Raw genomic sequence first — 17,821 nt, 5'->3', positions numbered from 1 at the left:
ACTAATAAGTTAAAGGACATGCAGAACTATTTTACAAAATTTAACACAGTAGAAAAAGTGACCACAGAAAATAAGACGTAGCTGCAGTAACCACAGCAATCCAGGTCCCTTCCCTCTTGGATACCGCTGGCTGCCCACAGAAGTTCGCTCTGTAATACAACAGTGAAGAAAAAAGTGAGTAAGCCACACTTGATTTACAATAAAGATGTGCCATTGTTTTACCTCGGTCACATTTACATTATAAATTTAAGCAATACTTTCTCTCAAAATCTTATGCTGTACGATGACGTTCAGAATTATGTTGCAGATATGATATGAAAAATCTACTGTAGAGTGAAATTAAACTGGCAAATGGTTTGATCCACACACTACTTGCAGTAGGTCATTAGCAGTTAGATGGTTTGCAAACAAAGTTGTCGCAGTTTCACCTGAAAGGCGAAGCATCAATTGCGATAGCAAACTTGTAGAGAGCTATACGGAGTAATGATATTAGCTTTATCAGCTGTATAAACTTGGACATGCAGCAGCATCGGCAACACGCAGAAATGTTGTCGACGCCATCGGCGTTTTGCCCGCGTTCGCTCAGAATGCGTGCGGCGTTGGTGACTGTTGCCGGAGCCTCTGAAATAAAAAAAGTTGTCGCAGTTTCACCTGAAAGGTGAAGCATCAATTGCGATAGCAAATTTGAAGACAGCTATACGGAGTAATGATAGCAGCTTTATCAGCTGTATAAACTTGGACATGCAGCAGCACCGGCAACACGCAAAACTGTTGTCGACGCCGTCGGCGTTTTGCCCGCGTTCGCTCAAAATGCTTGCGGCGTTGGTGACTGTTGCCGGAGCCTCTGATATAAATAGGCACTTGGTGCCGCAGCTAAACGTCGCCTCCCTTCCCTCCCCCTCCCCCCCCCCCCACGGCCTTTCGTGCGTCGGGAGAAGGCACGTTTGCTCTACATATATGGTGATTGTAGAGGAGGAAAGAGACGCCTACTTCTGCAGCCCTTAAGGGAGCACAGAGCAGAACGCGCGTTTGTTCTCCGCCGTGCGTTCACTCCCCGTGAAAGCGCGCGTCCCTCGCGCCCTTTCACTCGCACATACAGCGTTCGGCGCGCGGCGACGATTTCATCTCCATTGACGTCATACGGAACCTCACGGCGACGGCGACGGCGATGCCGACGGCAGAAATCTGCTTTTGAGTGTCCATATAATTGCTATCGCAATAATAGGCACTGCGTACCGCAGCTAAACGTCGCCTCCCTTCCCTCCCCCTCCCCCACGGCCTCTCGCTCGTCGGAAGAAGGCGCGTTTGCTCAACATACGTATGGTGATTGTGAAGGAGAACAGAGACGCCTACTTCTGCAGCCCTTAAGCGAGCACGGCGCAGAACGCGCGTTTGTTCTCCGCCGTGCGTTCACTCCCCGTGAAAGACGCGCCCCTCGCGCCCTTTCACTCGCACATACAGCGTTCGGCGCGCGGCGACGATTTGGCGCTGAGCCGTGCTCCCTCAAGGGCTGCAGAAGATAGCGTCAACCTTTCCCTTTCCCTCAAGAACCACTTATCATCATCATCATCATCGGCGACGATTGGCGCTGAGCCGTGCTCCCTCAAGGGCTGCAGAAGATAGCGCCAACCTTTCCCTTTCCCTCAAGAACCACTTATCATCGGCGACGATTTCTTCTCCAAATGACGTCATACGGAACCTCACGGCGACGGCGACGCCGGCGGCAGAAATCTGCTTTTGAGTGTCCATATAATTGCTATCGCAATAAAATATCTTACAAGAGTATGCTACTTTTATTTAAGTAGTGGTGTTGGTGAGTTGTAGCAACAGGTGGGCTTAGCCTGACAATCAAGTCGGGCAACTGCTCCTTCCGAGTGTCTCTTACAATATCCCTGCGGTATTGTACCACATGTCAATAAAACCATTCTCTTCCTAAAGGGACCCTAAACACTTAACTGATCATAGAATGGCCTCACTATATTAAAGGACGCCGTCTCACGAATCTCATGCCGCAAAAAGTTTTCCAATCCTCCAACTATAAGTGAAGTTACCACAGATATGCAAGACTATTTTCCTGCCTGCTAGCGTGCTGGAAGCTACACAGAGGAGAAGCCAAAAGAGCAAAGTCCCGGTATACTACGCAATGCAGCACGGTGCTGCCACCTTAAAGGCCACATGCAGCTAGAATTTCTGTAATCATTCAACCAATTATGTTGTTTACCTCCCAGATCACAAAAGAACGTTCTGCTACATACCGTGCATGCAAATATATTCGAGTCTAATCTTCGCGCCAGCACGGACCCGCCAAAACAAAAGTGGCGTGCAAGTTGTAGCAGGTAAACGTATACGTACCGTAATGAACTGCACCGTATCTGCAGGCGCTGGTCAAGGCTTGAACGTGAGCAAATGACTTGGGAAGAGAAGCATGAGCACTGGCGAGAGAACGCTTGCAAGCATGAGCACGGCCCTTTGAATCGCTCGCGGAAACTTCAGCGCGCCCCCCTGGTGCGGTCCAAGGCACGTGGTCCAAGAGCAGATAGGAGTTCGCTCAAACGGAGCGCACGTTTGCGACTGCGCGCGGGCAGATCTGTTGGTGATATCGCAATTCCGGCTTCTTCACCGCTTGTTCACGGAAAGGAAGGCACGGCTTTGATAAGGACGCTGAACGGGCGCGCACGTGTGCGCCCGGCCGTTTTCTTTTTTTCTTAACTTTGACTGTCGTGACAGACTCATCGAGTGAAAAAATCGGAAAGGAATCAAATAACCCCGCAGGCTTTTTCTGCTTGTTCACCCGAAGGGGGATAGCAGCGAAAGGCTATATCCCAGTGAACCACAAATATCCATTGGATGTGTACCACAAAAGACCAAATATCCAAGACATTTAACGACGTCCAGTTTACATCTATAGTACGTTCGACTGGTACGTGGCAGTCAAGGGTCATCCAGAGGACGTCGAATGTCCTTATGATTTGGACATCTCTTGCACATTCAAAGCTCTCGTGCATTGATCGTACATTGTGCGTTATGAGTAGATGTACGCACTATGCCGCAGAAATACAAGCAAATTGTCTCTAATGCCTAACAATGGGAAGCTAGGAGTGAAAAAGCATTTAATTAATTATTTTGCAATTTAGCACGACCTTTGCACGCACTGCTGGAGGTCTAGTAACGTTGCTGCCGGACACCGCGCGCAAAAGCCAATACTTTCGCCATTTTTTCGCTATGCTTTCGGTCTCCGTTACGTCATTTTCTTTCTCATAGAAAGATGCTTTATTTTTCAGTTATATCTATTAGTACACTGTTGAAAATATGTAACCTTTAACTTGCTGATGTATTACGACAGTTTATAAAGAAAAAAAGTTGTCGCAGTTTCACCTGAAAGGCGAAGCATCAATTGCGATAGCAAATTTGTAGAGAGCTATACGGAGTAATGATAGTAGCTTTATCAGCTGTATAAACTTGGACATGCAGCAGCACCGGCAACACGCAGAACTGTTGTCGATGCCGTCGGCGTTTTGCCCGCGTTCGCACAAAATGCGTGCGGCGTTGGTGACTGCTGCCGGAGCCTCTGATATAAATAGGCACTTGGTGCCGCAGCTAAACGTCGCCTCCCTTCCCTCCCCCTCCCCCCCACGGCCTTTCGTGCGTCAGAAGAAGGCGCGTTTGCTCTACATATATGGTGATGGTAAAGGAGGAAAGAGACGCCTACTTCTGCAGCCCTTAAGGGAGCACGGCACAGAACGCGCGTTTGTTCTCCGCCGTGCGTTCACTCCCCGTGAAAGCGCGCGTCCCTCGCGCCCTTTCACTCGCACATACAGCGTTCGGCGGCGCGCGGCGACGATTTCATCTCCATTGACGTCATACGGAACCTCACGGCGACGGCGACGGCAGAAATCTGCTTTTGAGTGTCCATATAATTGCTATCGCAATAAAAAGAAGCTCGAACTCGCAATAGCGAGTTCGAGCTATTTTTGTGTGGTTTACCATGGCCCAAGTACGTATATACTAGGCAGAACTGTACAGTTGAGTACTGAAATTTAAAGCTGTGCTTCTGACTGCTATTTGTGGTACGTTTGTTCGCCTTGCGGAGCGCTTACGGGAATGTTCTGGAGGCAATGTTTTGATGGTTAATTTTCGCACACGTTTGTATCGCTTGGTTTCCGGCGTTCCTCTTCAAGTGTCGGGGATATTTCTCATTTGCAATGCCTATCTCTAAGTCTCTGGTAGCATTATGTTATTGGCACTTTTGTGATCTGAGAAGCTGCCTGACCAACTTGCCTATCAAGATGAACATTCAATTTCTGGATTCTGCTTGCGTGGGATTTATTTTACCATAGATTTTTCAATGCAGCTAGAAAGTACTGGCTTTCTATCTTGAATCCGGTGGCCCCAGAAGCAGGTGCTGGCAAGCAGGCCATGCACTTTTGGTCATTAATTAGTATGTGATACTACCTCTTACTAATCAGTTTTATCCTTTTCAATTATAATTGTGGCACTGTGGATACTAGTAATTTTGTGCCTACTCGTTAGTAATTTCGTGCCTACTCGTTACTTGTATTTTAATGAAGTTTAATTTTCAGGATGTGTTTTTGATTACGTTTTTTTTTAAGATCCGCGTTTAACCTGTTTGTATACAGCGAGAACATGTGATGAATAATTTCATACATGTGCGTGGCTGGGGGCCGATAATTTTTGTAATAAAGCTTTATCAGTTGTATAAATAAAAAAGTAACATTGGTATGACATTGTGAGTTTCACTGGTGTGCTTACTGAACTCACTATTTTTCATTTATCCATTGCAGGATTTGTAATGATGCATAATGATCAAAATGCGGATTTACGGTTTTGTTAGCACAGTTTTCGCATTTTGATGAGCTATATATAAAAGTTGACAGTCACTTTAGCAACACTGAAGAGGATGAAGGCAGAAGCCTGCGCACTCACGAAGCATTAATTAAATTATTTGTCATTCTCATTCGCATGCATTGTTACTTCTATTGTTTTCTCCTACCAAAGTTGTGGGCTCGAGTGCCTTAATTACCTGTGCCCTAATTAACTTCGTCATAATTAACACCAATGGTTGCGGGCTCTACTCCCACCAAAGGTCGAGGGTTTGAGTGCCTTAATTGTATCTTAATTAACTTTGTCTTAATTAACACCAAAAGTTGTGGGTTCGACTTCCACCAAAGGTCGAGAGTTCGAGTGCCTTAATTAACTCTGCCGTAATTAACTTGCCTTAAGTAACTTCACTCTAATGAACACCCAAGGTAGTGGGTTCGACTCTACCTTCACCATGTCAATTGGAATCCAACTTGGAGATAATTTGGAGATGTGGCCGGTTCGCCCATATCTCCAAGTGGTTTCGACTCCCAACAAAGGCCGTGGGTTAGAGTGCCCCAATTAACTATATCTTAATGAATTATGCCATCATTCGCTTCGACCTATTTAACACCAAAGGTTGAAGGTTCAATCCCCAATTTTGGTGCCATTAAATTTTGGTGCTGCAACGCTGGACATCGGATTTTTCGACCATTGAGCCATCTAAGGATTTCACCTTAATAAGTGTTGCAATTTATATTTTGACATTCACACGTTTACTCGTTAACAAAACATTTCAAGCAAAGTCACCAGCTACATGCCGACAATGGGGGTAACTGTGCCATTAGTGTGCCTCAGCAGATGTACCATCGAGGACAAATTAAATGCGAACAGCGGAGTGTGTGGCCGAAGCATAACTAAAGGTATGCTGTGCATGTCGTTGGCCAGTCGTTGTGCACGTGCGTGGGGATGTAGTTCTCGAGGGAGAGTGCAGCGCTGCTCGCCCTATTGCGATAAACGTCGCCTGTATTTTGTCCGAAAGTTGTTTTCTCATCTCTCCTCGGCAGTGCCGTACCCACCTGGCAGTACAGTGTTATGGTGACTAGCACCATCGCTACTTCTGTAGTGTGATATAGCTGGCATGCACCCAGCTTGCTAACGTGCATTGCTTTGCTTTTATTACCACCATCAAAGCTGCCAGTGTCTAATCGTAATTTGAATAGCACGAAAAATGTATTGCATTGGATGCGCAACAACAGTGCTAGCCACCTTAACAGTAATCGCAGATAGGAATGGCACTGCAATGGCGGGGTGAGAATACAAACTTCAAACAAAATACAGGTGACGTAATACGCACCTGTACAAGCAGCCCCGCACTCCGCATCGAAACCACATGCATGTGTACAATGATCGCTGGCCGACGCCGCACACTGTGCTTTTAGTTACGATTTGGCCACACACTCTGCTATTTGCATTTCATTTGTATTCGATAGTACATCTGCTGTGGCACTTGCAGGTATGCAGCTCATTATAGCGTCAACAGGAAATATCCACTAGATGTTCTATGGACCTCCTGCATTCCCAAAAAGAACATCTATTAGAGGTTACTTATGTCCAGCTGCGACATCCTTTCAACGTTACAGCAACGTGATCTGGATGGGACTTAGATTATCCATGGTACATATTTGTAATGTTGTTTGGAGAAATATAGATATCTATAGGATGTGTGCAATGTCTCAAACATGATGTTCTATGGACATCTATGGTACATTAATGGTTCACTGGGATATGATGCGACGTTAACGGATTGCATATGGCTTGTTAAAGCTGCACGGAATGTAACGCTGCGCGTCAGGCACGCGCATTTAAAATCTTTTTCACTTTCACGCGCACGCCCAAGCATGTCGCACATTTTCCGACAAAAACATCTAAAAAAGTTGTTGAGTTATACGCTCTCAAGGCGTTCATCCAAGTATACTCCGGTGACGCCAGAGGTGGGCTGTTACCACAGCTGAAACACAATAGCATATTTGATTAACCGTACTTCCTGCTACATAATGTTTCCAACAACATCTGTTTAACGTCTTCGCGTAGACTAAGACGTCTATAGCCGTTTGTAGCCGTTCCGAGAAGTTTTCAAGACGTTTTGCGTTTCGTGGGTACTGTAGTAGACATATATTGTGTGCGCGGCAGTGTCCCCGCGAGAAAGTGCTGCTGTTTTAGTAGAGTTCAGATCGTCTCTTGGCATCATAAATGCTTGGCCTTCCAGTCAAAATAACTTAAGCCGCATATAGGTCATTACATGCCTCTTATACTTGCCATTACATGCTTTTCAATGTGTTCAAAATCAGTCCTCTGGCAACTTCGAAAGGCTACTGTAAACGAACTTTCTAATGGTAGCAGACGTGCAGTGCTAATAATGTTATTCTTCGTCCCGCAAGCACAGTGTGGTTGCTTGGATGATGTGGCCCAGTGAGCGCGGACAAAGATTGGTGGCTTTCTAGAGCACCAATGTCAACAAAGTTATACTAACAATTTTGTTAGATGAATGTCTTTTTCATGAGAATTGCGATTTTCCACAGCTTTAATCCACTTACAGTGTTGCCACGCGTATCATTTAGTTTGGAATTCTGAAAATAAAAAATAAAATCAATGCCTGGTGATACGGAAGCCATTTTCTTGTCGAGCCAGTTATCATGGTTCAGGTGGCACTTAGTGAGGCCCTGCAACGCTTTTACTGCAAAGTTGTGGAGTTCCACAATGGTTTTCATGTGCAGCGGTAACATGTGACGATGTAGTCTGTGTATTGAATGTCTGCCAGAGACCAGCGCTGGAGTCCCACAGCGACCACTTAACCAGGACGTTGAGGATGTGGTCAGATGCCGGCAATGGCTGACGAACTATTACCAAAAGACAGCCAGACAATCCCGAAGCGGCCATATGACCAGGCCATCAGAATGCGCAGTCTGATGCCGTGTGGCATTGGTAGTGCTGGCACAACGCACAAGAACATGTGCTGAATATAGTGCAGACTACTGCATAGACTTGTATATGGGCCGCACCCCCAACTTGGCAGCCAAAAATTTGGGGGGAAAAAGGAATTTCCAACGGAGAATTGCAATCGTGCCCAATGCCGCACGTGCGCATCGGCGAATTTTCGCGCACTGTGTACTTCCGCGTGCCGCTACTAGATGGAGAGATCCGGGGCGTGCAGAAGTCGCAGGCTACTACGGGGCTCGAGAGCTGGTATAGCGGCGCTGCTCGTAGCGCTGCGGCGGTTAGAGTTACTGTATATGCTCTCCCTACGGGAGCATATACAGTAACTCTAGCGGCGGTAAACAACCAGCGCCGCGAGTAGCGGCCGTGCACGTAAACAAGGCGCGACTTTTTGCAGGCGCTTCTGCTGCGCGCAACGCCGGCCTACGGGAGCAATGGCCGAGCAAAACCAGCAGCGCGTTTTATTTTGAGGAATTCGCAGAATTGAAAGTCTGGAACAGTATTTCAAACGAAGCAGTTTGCTCCGCGGCAATGATCTTTAACGCCAACAATCATGTTTACGGTGTTAGGGAATGAATGAATGAATGAATAAACCTTTATTTGAAACAGTGAGTTAGTTGCCAGTCGAGGTGGGAGGGTCCCTTATTCCAGGAACCCTCTGGCTTGGATCGCCCTCCGGGCCCGGGCGACGAGTTCGCGCTGGTCGACTAGGTCCGGCTTGGAGATCGCAGCCTCCCACGTCTCTGCGAGGAGGGTTGGGTCTGCGTCTGCTGCTATTGGTTGTGTCGTTGTAATGCTTGCTCGGGTGTGCTTGCATTGCAGTAGGAGGTGTGCCAAGGTGTCTGGCACGTTGCAGTGTGGACAGGTGTAGCTGTATAGCGTCGGGTGGAAATGATGCAGTAAGCTTCCGTGGGTGAAGGTATTGCTCTGGAGTCGCCTGTAGTCGGTACCTTCGTTTCTCGTTAGTTTTGGATGTGGTGGGGGGTATACCCTGCGTCCAAGCCGATAGTGCTGCAGTAGCGCTTGATAAGTTTGCGGTATTGATTCCGTTTCCTCCGCTGATTTGGGTGGGTGGGACATGTCGAAAATCTCGTGCGGGGAGGCCCGGTTGACGCTTGCGCGGGCCGCGGTGTGTGCCGCTTCATTCCCCTCGAGTCCCTCATGTCCCGGAACCCACATGATGCAGGTGTAGGGGGGAGGAGTGTCGCCACGTTTCAGTATGTTTATCGCTTTGACGGAGATCCTGCCCTTCATGTAGTTGCGTGCCGCTGTTTGAGAGTCGGTGAAGACCACTATGGCATCGTCGCTTGTATGGGTGGCGGCCTCCTCTGCTGTGTCCGCGTGTTTGGCGAGAATTGTAGCCAACGCCAGTGTCGTTCCCCTGTAGTCTGTGACGCTGATGGCGAAAGCGTTTCGGCCCGGATACTTGGCTGCGTCCACGTAGCGCGCCTGCGGGTCGTTACGGTGCTTTTGTCTGATGGCGTTTACCCTGGAGAGCCGTCTGCCTCGATGGTGTTCTGGATGCATGTTCCGAGGGATCTGATGAACTTGTAGGCAATCTCGGAGCTTCGACATGATCTTTTCCTTACGTTCGCCATCAAGTTCTAGGTTGATTGCGTATCCTGTGCGTCGGAGGACTGCTCGGCCTGTGGTTGTGATCTTGAGTCTCTCGATCTGGTTGATGAGGTGCGCTTCCGCAAGTTCTTCCCAGGAGTTGTGAACTCCCATGCGAAGCAATCGGTCAGTGGAGGCGGTTGCTGGCAGTCCTAGGGCGAGTTTCGTGGCCTTTCGTATTAGGAGGTTTAGCTTTTGTTTCTCGGCTGTCTTCAGGTTGAGGTAAGGAGTTCCGTATGTAATTCGGCTGTACAGGAGGGCTTGTATCATTCGCAAGGTGTCGTGCTCTTTGAGGCCATTGCGGCGATTTGCCACGCGTCGTATCAGATGAGTCAGCTGTGCCACAGTGTTCTGTAGTCTAGGGAGTGTGGCGGAGCCGGACCCGTCCTTGTGTATATGGAGTCCGAGGATTCGAAGTGAGTCGACCTTCGGTATCGGGACTCCCTGAAGAAGGACTTGTGGGTCCGGTGCGTCGTGGCTTGGGGGCCGGCCCCGGGTGCGTGCCGCGAGTACTAATAGCTCGGATTTATCCGGGGCACAGTGGAGGCCGCAGGTATTCAGGTACCGTTCGATGATGTTGACCGCCTCCTGAAGACGGTCCTCCTGTTCACCCGTGCTCGCGCCTCTCGTCCACAGTGTGATATCATCTGCATATAGAGCATGAAATATCCCTGGGATGGTGTCTAGGAGGCGGGGAAGTTTGAGGAGGGCCACGTTGAAGAGGAGTGGCGAGATTACCGAACCCTGCGGCGTACCCCTATTAGGTAGGTGAAATGTCTTGCTCCGGAGATTGGCAATTCCCACCGTGGCCGTACGGTTGGTGAGGAAAGCGCGTATGTAGGCGTATGTTTTGGCACCGCAGCCGATATCTTCTAGGTTACGGAGAATGGCTTCATGGCTCACGTTATCAAAGGCGCCCTTTACGTCTAGAGCTAGAATGGAATCTCCGGTGTTAGGGAAGAAATTATGAATTGCGCGGACCCCTTCGACGTTGTTGGTAGATATGTCGCGCAAATGAAAAGCGTCGACTACGACGTTATTTCATTCACTCTCTCATTCTTTCGTTTTTGTAGCGTTAGCTACACTGGCCTAGCCAAGCCCGTTTCGCGCGGCACATCAAGAGCCGTGCTGCGCATGCGCAAGGATCAGTGATGTCACACGGCTTGCGCACCGGAGCCAGCGGAGCCGGCACCTCTCGCGCACTCCGCCGCCGCCGCGCGCGACTCACCGCCGCCGGTCTGCGCATTCCAGAGGAGTGACGTCGTAGCCGTGGTAGACGCACTGGCGCCGGCGCGCGCTCGCTGGGCAGTCGCCGTCTGACACTGCGCTGGAGCCGCTGCGCTTCTGACTGGCGTTTGCCAGTGTGGTATAGCCATGGAGAAGGAGAGCGCAAATGCTGCTCAACAGCGCAGAAGAACGGAGAAGCTTGACTCATAGGATCCCGAAGTAGTTGCCTGGCAATTAGCGGTTGAGCGTAGGAGGAATGAATACATGTGCCACATAATACGTATACCGCGTGTGTGTCATTGGAGCAGCAGTAAGCATGACAATCAAGCTAATCCTTGACAATCTAGACAACCAGAAAGCTAAGAATAATCAGCTGAACCTTTGCTAACGCTACGTATATCCTGGCATAGCCGAGCTAAGCCACTGCAACTTTTTTATTATTCAGTTGTCTTCACGCCGAAGGCACATTGTGGGAGCGAGCTGCACATCGAAGGCTGGTGAAAACACGCTGCGGGTCTGGCTATTTGGTTTGGTTCTTCACAGGGCCGCCAAAGGCCCGGTTCGGGGCTAAAAAAAGACATAGTTCACGACCGCAATGATTTCCAACAATAGCAAAAAAAAAAAAATAAACAAAAACGTTAAAAAATTGAGCAGCGTGTTTACCTCGCCCGTCGCTCCTTCTCGTAAAACGTCCTAGGAAATCCATAAAATCTTTTCTTTGGGAGCTTACCGGTGGTGTTTCTGTGGCTGCTGTAGCCGTACACGCAACAGTAGACAGTTCCACTCTTTTCTGACCGCGATTCTGCGTCGTTTTTTTCGAGATGCCATATGCTTTCGCCCGCACAAGCTCAGCAACGACTGATTAGTAGCGCTCCGTGCCACTTGCAGCTCTCGAGCCCCACACCGGCACCATTTTGAGCAAAAGGTTCGGTCCAGTGTACGAGCCGCACCTCGTCGAAGTTAAGAAAAAAAAAGTGCAGCCCTTTCACGAGACTAAGGTATACAAGTACTAATCTTGGATATAGTGAAGCAATTGAAAAGGCTTGGGTGAAGTAAAAAATTGCAACAAAACACCAGACCCCTAGGTCTTCTGAAGAATGGGGGAATACAGTTCCGTAGTTGGATGCACAAAGTTGCTCAGATTTTCACCTATCTACAAAGTTCTTTTTTTGAACATGGCAAACAAATCTGCTAAGTCACTAGGTAAACACTCTTTTGAACATTTCAGCCAAGTATTATTACAATACACACAGCAAGGAGACTACACTTTCGTTCACAAGAGTGCCAGCTTTTTTGTTGACTTTGAATCCTTATCACTTCGCGTTTACATTGCTGCAAATTTTCATATACATTTGTCACTAGCTAGATTTCACGACCAACTCTGGTAGAAGCAAAAAACAGAAATGTTACTGACAAGCACGTCTTGCGGAAGAGAGTGATACCACTGCGCTAATACCATATGGCCCATCCAGGCGCGGATCCAGGGGGGATGTCCGGATGTCCTGACCCCCCCCCCCCCCCCCCCTCAGATTTCTGCATCGCCCCCTCGCTGACAGGGGGATGGCCCTGTCGCAAAAAAAAAAATATGGCCACCAGCATTCTTTAAAAGTATTTTTGGCGAGTACCAGTGGTATCAGCCATGTAGAAGTAAAGCTAGCTCGCTCACAAGTTTAGTTGTATTCCGTAGGAGTGTGCATGGTGTCGCGAAGTTGCCGTAGTTATTTTTTCTCATGAACACCTTGGACCTCCTGGCGCCTGCCGTGCCTTACTCGTCCCGTCGGTGGCGTCGAATGAACGAGGGGACGTCCCTTTTGCCAAGCACGCCGAGGTCCACTCGAGCGCCTTCGCACCTGATTAACTTAGTTTCCCCTTGGGGTGTCAACGGTTGCCTCATTGGCTGTCATCGGTTCCGCGACCAACCTGCTTAATGAAAGAGATCTCTCGCTGAAGTGTTCATATATATATATATATATATATATATATATATAATAACGACTAACAGCTAAACTATAAGAACTATGCATAGGCAACGTTTTTTAACTGTAGCACTCATTGTGATCACAGTTACACGTTGACAATATCCAGTACGAGCACAGTACCGTTCGTACGCTACAAGTTTTTCATTGTAACTTCGCAGTTTTATTGTCGTACATTAAGCATAGGAGGCTCAAACCCGCCGGATCCGTTTATCTGAGTGGGCGTTCTCGCGGAGCGGGGCGAAGCCTAGAGCCGCGGCTGCGAAGTGGGGGAGCGTGACGTCAGCGGCCAACGCCAGCGCGCGGGACTAGGATGGCGCCGCGTGGTTAGAGAAACGGGAGCAGATGCGCGCCTTGTGTAAAAGGATGACGTCGCGTGGGAAACAAAACATGAAGACGCTGGCTCGCGCTCTCGGCTACTACGCCACATCGTTATTCTTGTAGGTGGCGTCGTGAGTCTTCATACGCGGTGATTCGCATATCGTAAACAACCATCGTGGTGGTTGCCGCGTTGGAGCGGAGCGTTACGCCCGTATTCAAGAACGTTCCTCTAGTCAACACACCTCCACGACTCAAGAGAGAAGATGGCACCGCCATCCCTCCACAGAAGTGGTCACTGAGCTTCATGATCATTCACGGGAATTCTTGAGAATAGTCGCGTCTTTATCAGTCGAGATGCGGCGCTGTGCTCAACAAGGTGGAGTGAAGTAAGAGCTTCGAGTCGAGGGCTGTTTGAGAATACGGGAGGTTACGGCTGACGTCAATGTTTATGTAACCATGAATAAATTTAAACAAAAACTCTAGTGATGCTAGTTTTGCTCTACTTTGCAGTGTTAATAAACCAGCTCTCTTTAATAATTCAGTCAATGAATGCGTTACGCCCGTATTCAAGAACGTTCCTCTAGTCAACACACCTCCACGACTCAAGAGAGAAGATGGCACCGCCATCCCTCTAAAGAAGTGGTCACTGAGCTTCATGATAATTCACGGGAATTCTTTAAATTGTCGCGTCTTTATCAGTCGAGATGCGGCGCTGTGCTCAACAAGGTGGAGTGAAGTAAGAGCTTTGAGTCGAGGGCTGTTTGAGAATACGGGAGTAAGTCCTCCAAAGCAAACGAAGGTGTCTCAGCCTAACACAAATAATCTTAAGGAAATCAAGGTGTCCCAATAGAACTCCAAAGACGGAGCCGTGCTTACGCATTTATAACGAACCTGCTAAAGATCATCCCAAATTTTATTTTAAGAAACAATATAGGCTAGATATACCGGGTGTTCAAAATTAAGCTTTATGGCTTTCTTAAAATTATGCACTGGGAGACACATGCAGACCACCTGCGCAAATAAGTTATTTGGTCAGGGGGACACAAAGTGAGATGATAATTATCGCTGGCAGCAGCCCAATTAACCAAAATTGAATAATTAACTTTTTATTGACGGCAGTAAGTGTGTATGTTTGTATTGAAAAGTTAGAGGCAGTCATGTTTCTACACAGTTTCACTTGGAAGAATTCTTCTAGCGTGTCTGTGCTCCGAGAAATCCAACTCCAAATTTTAATTGTCGTTCGCATTATTACGCATGCAAGAGAGTGAGGATCGGTGCAAAGCTCTTCCTGATGTGACGCGGCTGTTGCGTGCGGCGTTTAGTCTGGCAACGGGGCGGAGGCATTGGCAAAGGTAATAACTGTCCACCTTCCCCTCACGGCTGGCGAAATGAAAAAAAAAAAAAAAAAAAAATCTAAGAACCAGTAACCGCTGTCGTAACACGCGACCGCGCAGCCTGTAAAGCTGGCGGCAGCTGCCATGCCGAGATAATGGCGCGAGCGGAGAAGCCGGAGTACGCGTGCGTAATGGTGACTAGACGACCGAGCATGGTCCTTGTCTGGGCTACGCAAATAAAGTGACTGCTGATTTCCAAGTATTGTAAGTTTTATTGCGATAGCAATTATATGGACACTCAAAAGCAGATTTCTGCCGTCGGCGTCGCCGTCGCCGTGAGGTTCCGTATGACGTCATTTGGAGATGAAATCGTCGCCGCGCGCCGAACGCTGTATGTGCGAGTGAAAGGGCGCGAGGGGCGCGTCTTTCACGGGGAGTGAACGCACGGCGGAGAACAAACGCGCGTTCTGCGCCGTGCTCGCTTAAGGGCTGCAGAAGTAGGCGTCTCTTTTCTCCTTTACAATCACCATATATGTAGAGCAAACGCGCCTTCTTCGGACGCGCGAGAGGCCGTGGGGGAGGGGGAGGGAAGGGAGGCGACGTTTAGCTGCGGCACCAAGTGCCTATTTATATCAGAGGCTCCAGCAACAGTCACCAACGCCGCACGCATTTTGAGCTAACGCGGGCAAAACGCCGATGGCGTCGACAACAGTTCTGCGTGTTGTTGCTACCAAAGCCGCTCACCTTACTTCGTATGACATTGCTGTGTTGCTATCGCATTCATTGCTTCGCCCTTAGGGCGAAACTGTGACATTTTTATTGAAATCAAGAGTAACAACTGCACCATTAACAGCAGAAACCTTTTTAGCTATGCTAACGAATATTTCATACTGCCGCTTTAAGTTTGGTGTTGTCATGCACAAATCTCATGACAACACTTCACCCATCAAGATGTGAATGCCCTAAAAATCTTCAAAATGCCTCCCTTCCACAGCAACGCAAAGCATAAACCGCTCTCGCGTCGACTCGATTATTCTGCGCAGTACGACAATTGAAATTTGGAGTCGGATATCTCGGAGCACGGACACGCTAGAATAATTCTTCCGACTGATACTGTGTAGAAACTAACTCGACTGTCTCTAAGTTTTCAATACAAACATACTCACTTACTGCAGTCAACAAAAATAATTGTTCAATTTTAGTTAATTGGGCTGCTCACAGCGATAATTATCATCTGACTTTGTACCCCTTAGCCACATAACTTATTTGCACAGGTGGTCTTCGCGTGCCTCCCAGTGCCTAATTTTAAGAAAACCATAAAGCTTAGTTTTGAACATCCTGTATTATCAGGCGCAGCCGCCAAGCACATGGCTGTATTGGGCAACGTCCTTTTCCTATAAGCTCGTAGAAACCGATACCTGGCTTCGCTACAGGTCTTCTTCCTATTTCTGGGGTTTTACGTGCCAAAACCAGTTCTGATTATGAGGCACGCCGTAGTGGAAGGCTCCGGATTAATTTTGACCACCTGGGGTTCTTTAACCTGCACTACAACGCAAGAATACGGGCGTTTTTGCATTTCGCCTCCATCGAAATGCGGCCACGGCGGCCGGGATTTGATCCCGCGATCTCGTGCTCAACGCCTGAGCTGACTGAGCCACCACGGAAGGCTACAGGTGTTGCTCTAGCCGTATGAAACGCGGGTTTATCGTGAGCAAAAACGGTAAATTTAGGTAAATAAGAAAGACTACCATCATCATCATCATCGACAGAAGCTGACCCCCCCCTCAGAAAAAACCTGGATCCGCCCCTGGGCCCATCTCAATCACAAAGCTGATCACAATGGGTGAAGCATGCATGGCAAGCATTGCATCGGCATAGTGGCACAGCTTTAAACGCAGTAGTGACTGAGTTGAGAATGTTGCAAAGGTGCGTGAATAGTGATTTTTGAGGCCAAATCAAACAAATTGAATGGTGCCAGAATCGAATAGAATATGGAGTTTTTTCGAGTAGTTTTCATATTAAGAATGTAGTCATTATCACAATTAATATGAAACTATGTTCACATCCCAGCATTCTTAAAGTTAGCAAGTTGCTGCCATTATACACTATGCCATTGAAGTGTTTATTAAAAACACAAATGGAACATTAGGAGCAGAGAATTGGTTTCTCCAGATGCACAGAGCTCTTTAGAGAGTACGAATGATCGCTGTGCAGCCTGTAAAGTATGGCTACCCAAGTGACGTAGCATGCTCCACTACGCAAGTTCTCGTATTCTGTCTATACTATGCCCACGGGGGTGAAAATTTACCATACTTTTGCTACAATCGTACGGTTATTTCGGCGCAGTTGACATTTTGAAAAAAAGTATTTCAAAAATATTCAAATTTACGAATAGCGACTATTTGATCGGAATACCAAATGTTAGAGGACACTATTCGATTCATTACAGTAAAATCTCATTACAAGAGACACTTGGTTATAAGGGACATTTGAAAATGGTTTGATTGGTTTTCCTATGTTTGCCATGTTAACAACATCGCATACAAGAGACATGATTACAAGACACTTTGTTACTAAGGACAACTTTTAAGGTCCCTAGAGTAAGTTCACTATTTAGAAGAGACAACCCCCCAGACATGGATCTTCCATCCAACCCAGGATGGAAGATCCTGGGGAAAACTGCCCTGAAGATAAAGCTTGGGCCTGCATCCAAGAGACCGCAGACGTTCCAGAATCTTTCGAGGAGTTTGTGTCTGCAGATGTGGATCTCGTGTGCTCTGAAGAGCTTATAAGATCATCCAATCCTCGCACAAGTAAATGGTGCATGTGCCCTAGAAGATGAACCAGAAGAGGAGGACGACGATGACGACATTGCAGGGCAGAAAGTGTCGGCAGTTGAGGTTGACGAACATCTAAAAGCACTTCAAATGCATTGCAAGCAACAGGAAGGCTTGTAAAGTGAAGTGCTTTATCTCCAGAAGTTGCGAAGGAAGCTAATACAATCTGTAGTCACTAAAAAACAAACTACTATGAATGACTTCTTTAAGCCTTTCCTGTAGATGTGTTCAAGCACACTTTGAAGCTGATGTATAATAAAGTGATCTAGTCTGACTACTCTGTGTTTTTAGAATTTTTGGTTACAAGAGACATGTTTCCCAGGTTCCTTGAGTGTCTCTTGTAACGAGGTTTTACTATATTCGAAAGTTTCGGATATTCGCACATATGCCCTAGTACGTATAAGGGTAGCATCTGATTGTCAGTGATCCACATAAGTTGCATTCAAAAACGTTTCGGATTCATGGGAACGTGCCCCTTAAAAGGGGAGAAGCACGAAGTGCTTTTTTGTATTTAGGCTATGGTGGCTCAACTAAAATTTCTTTACCTTGTGAAGTTCAACCTTTGGCTCTACTGGAATACAATGTCAGTCTTTGCCTGTAAAAAATTAACTAGGCCTGAGCGAACGCCATAAAAAAACCCAAAAGCATGGAAAAACGATGGGGCAGGGATAGAGTGCGTCCTGATAATTAGGACTGA

The 17,821-nt window shown here is 47.6% G+C and overlaps 1 protein-coding gene across 1 annotated transcript in view; it reads right to left on the bottom strand.

Annotated features, from left to right (window-relative positions):
- The window catches only part of LOC119431651 (E3 ubiquitin-protein ligase HUWE1-like), a 179,786-nt gene that overhangs the window by 13,204 nt on the left and 148,761 nt on the right, over nucleotides 1–17,821 (bottom strand). The window lies entirely within an intron of this gene.

This window comes from Dermacentor silvarum, chromosome 10, assembly GCF_013339745.2.
Source record: "Dermacentor silvarum isolate Dsil-2018 chromosome 10, BIME_Dsil_1.4, whole genome shotgun sequence".
In the NCBI taxonomy this organism is placed as follows: Eukaryota; Metazoa; Arthropoda; class Arachnida; order Ixodida; family Ixodidae; genus Dermacentor; species Dermacentor silvarum.
This window is presented reverse-complemented; position numbering and strand designations above follow the sequence as displayed.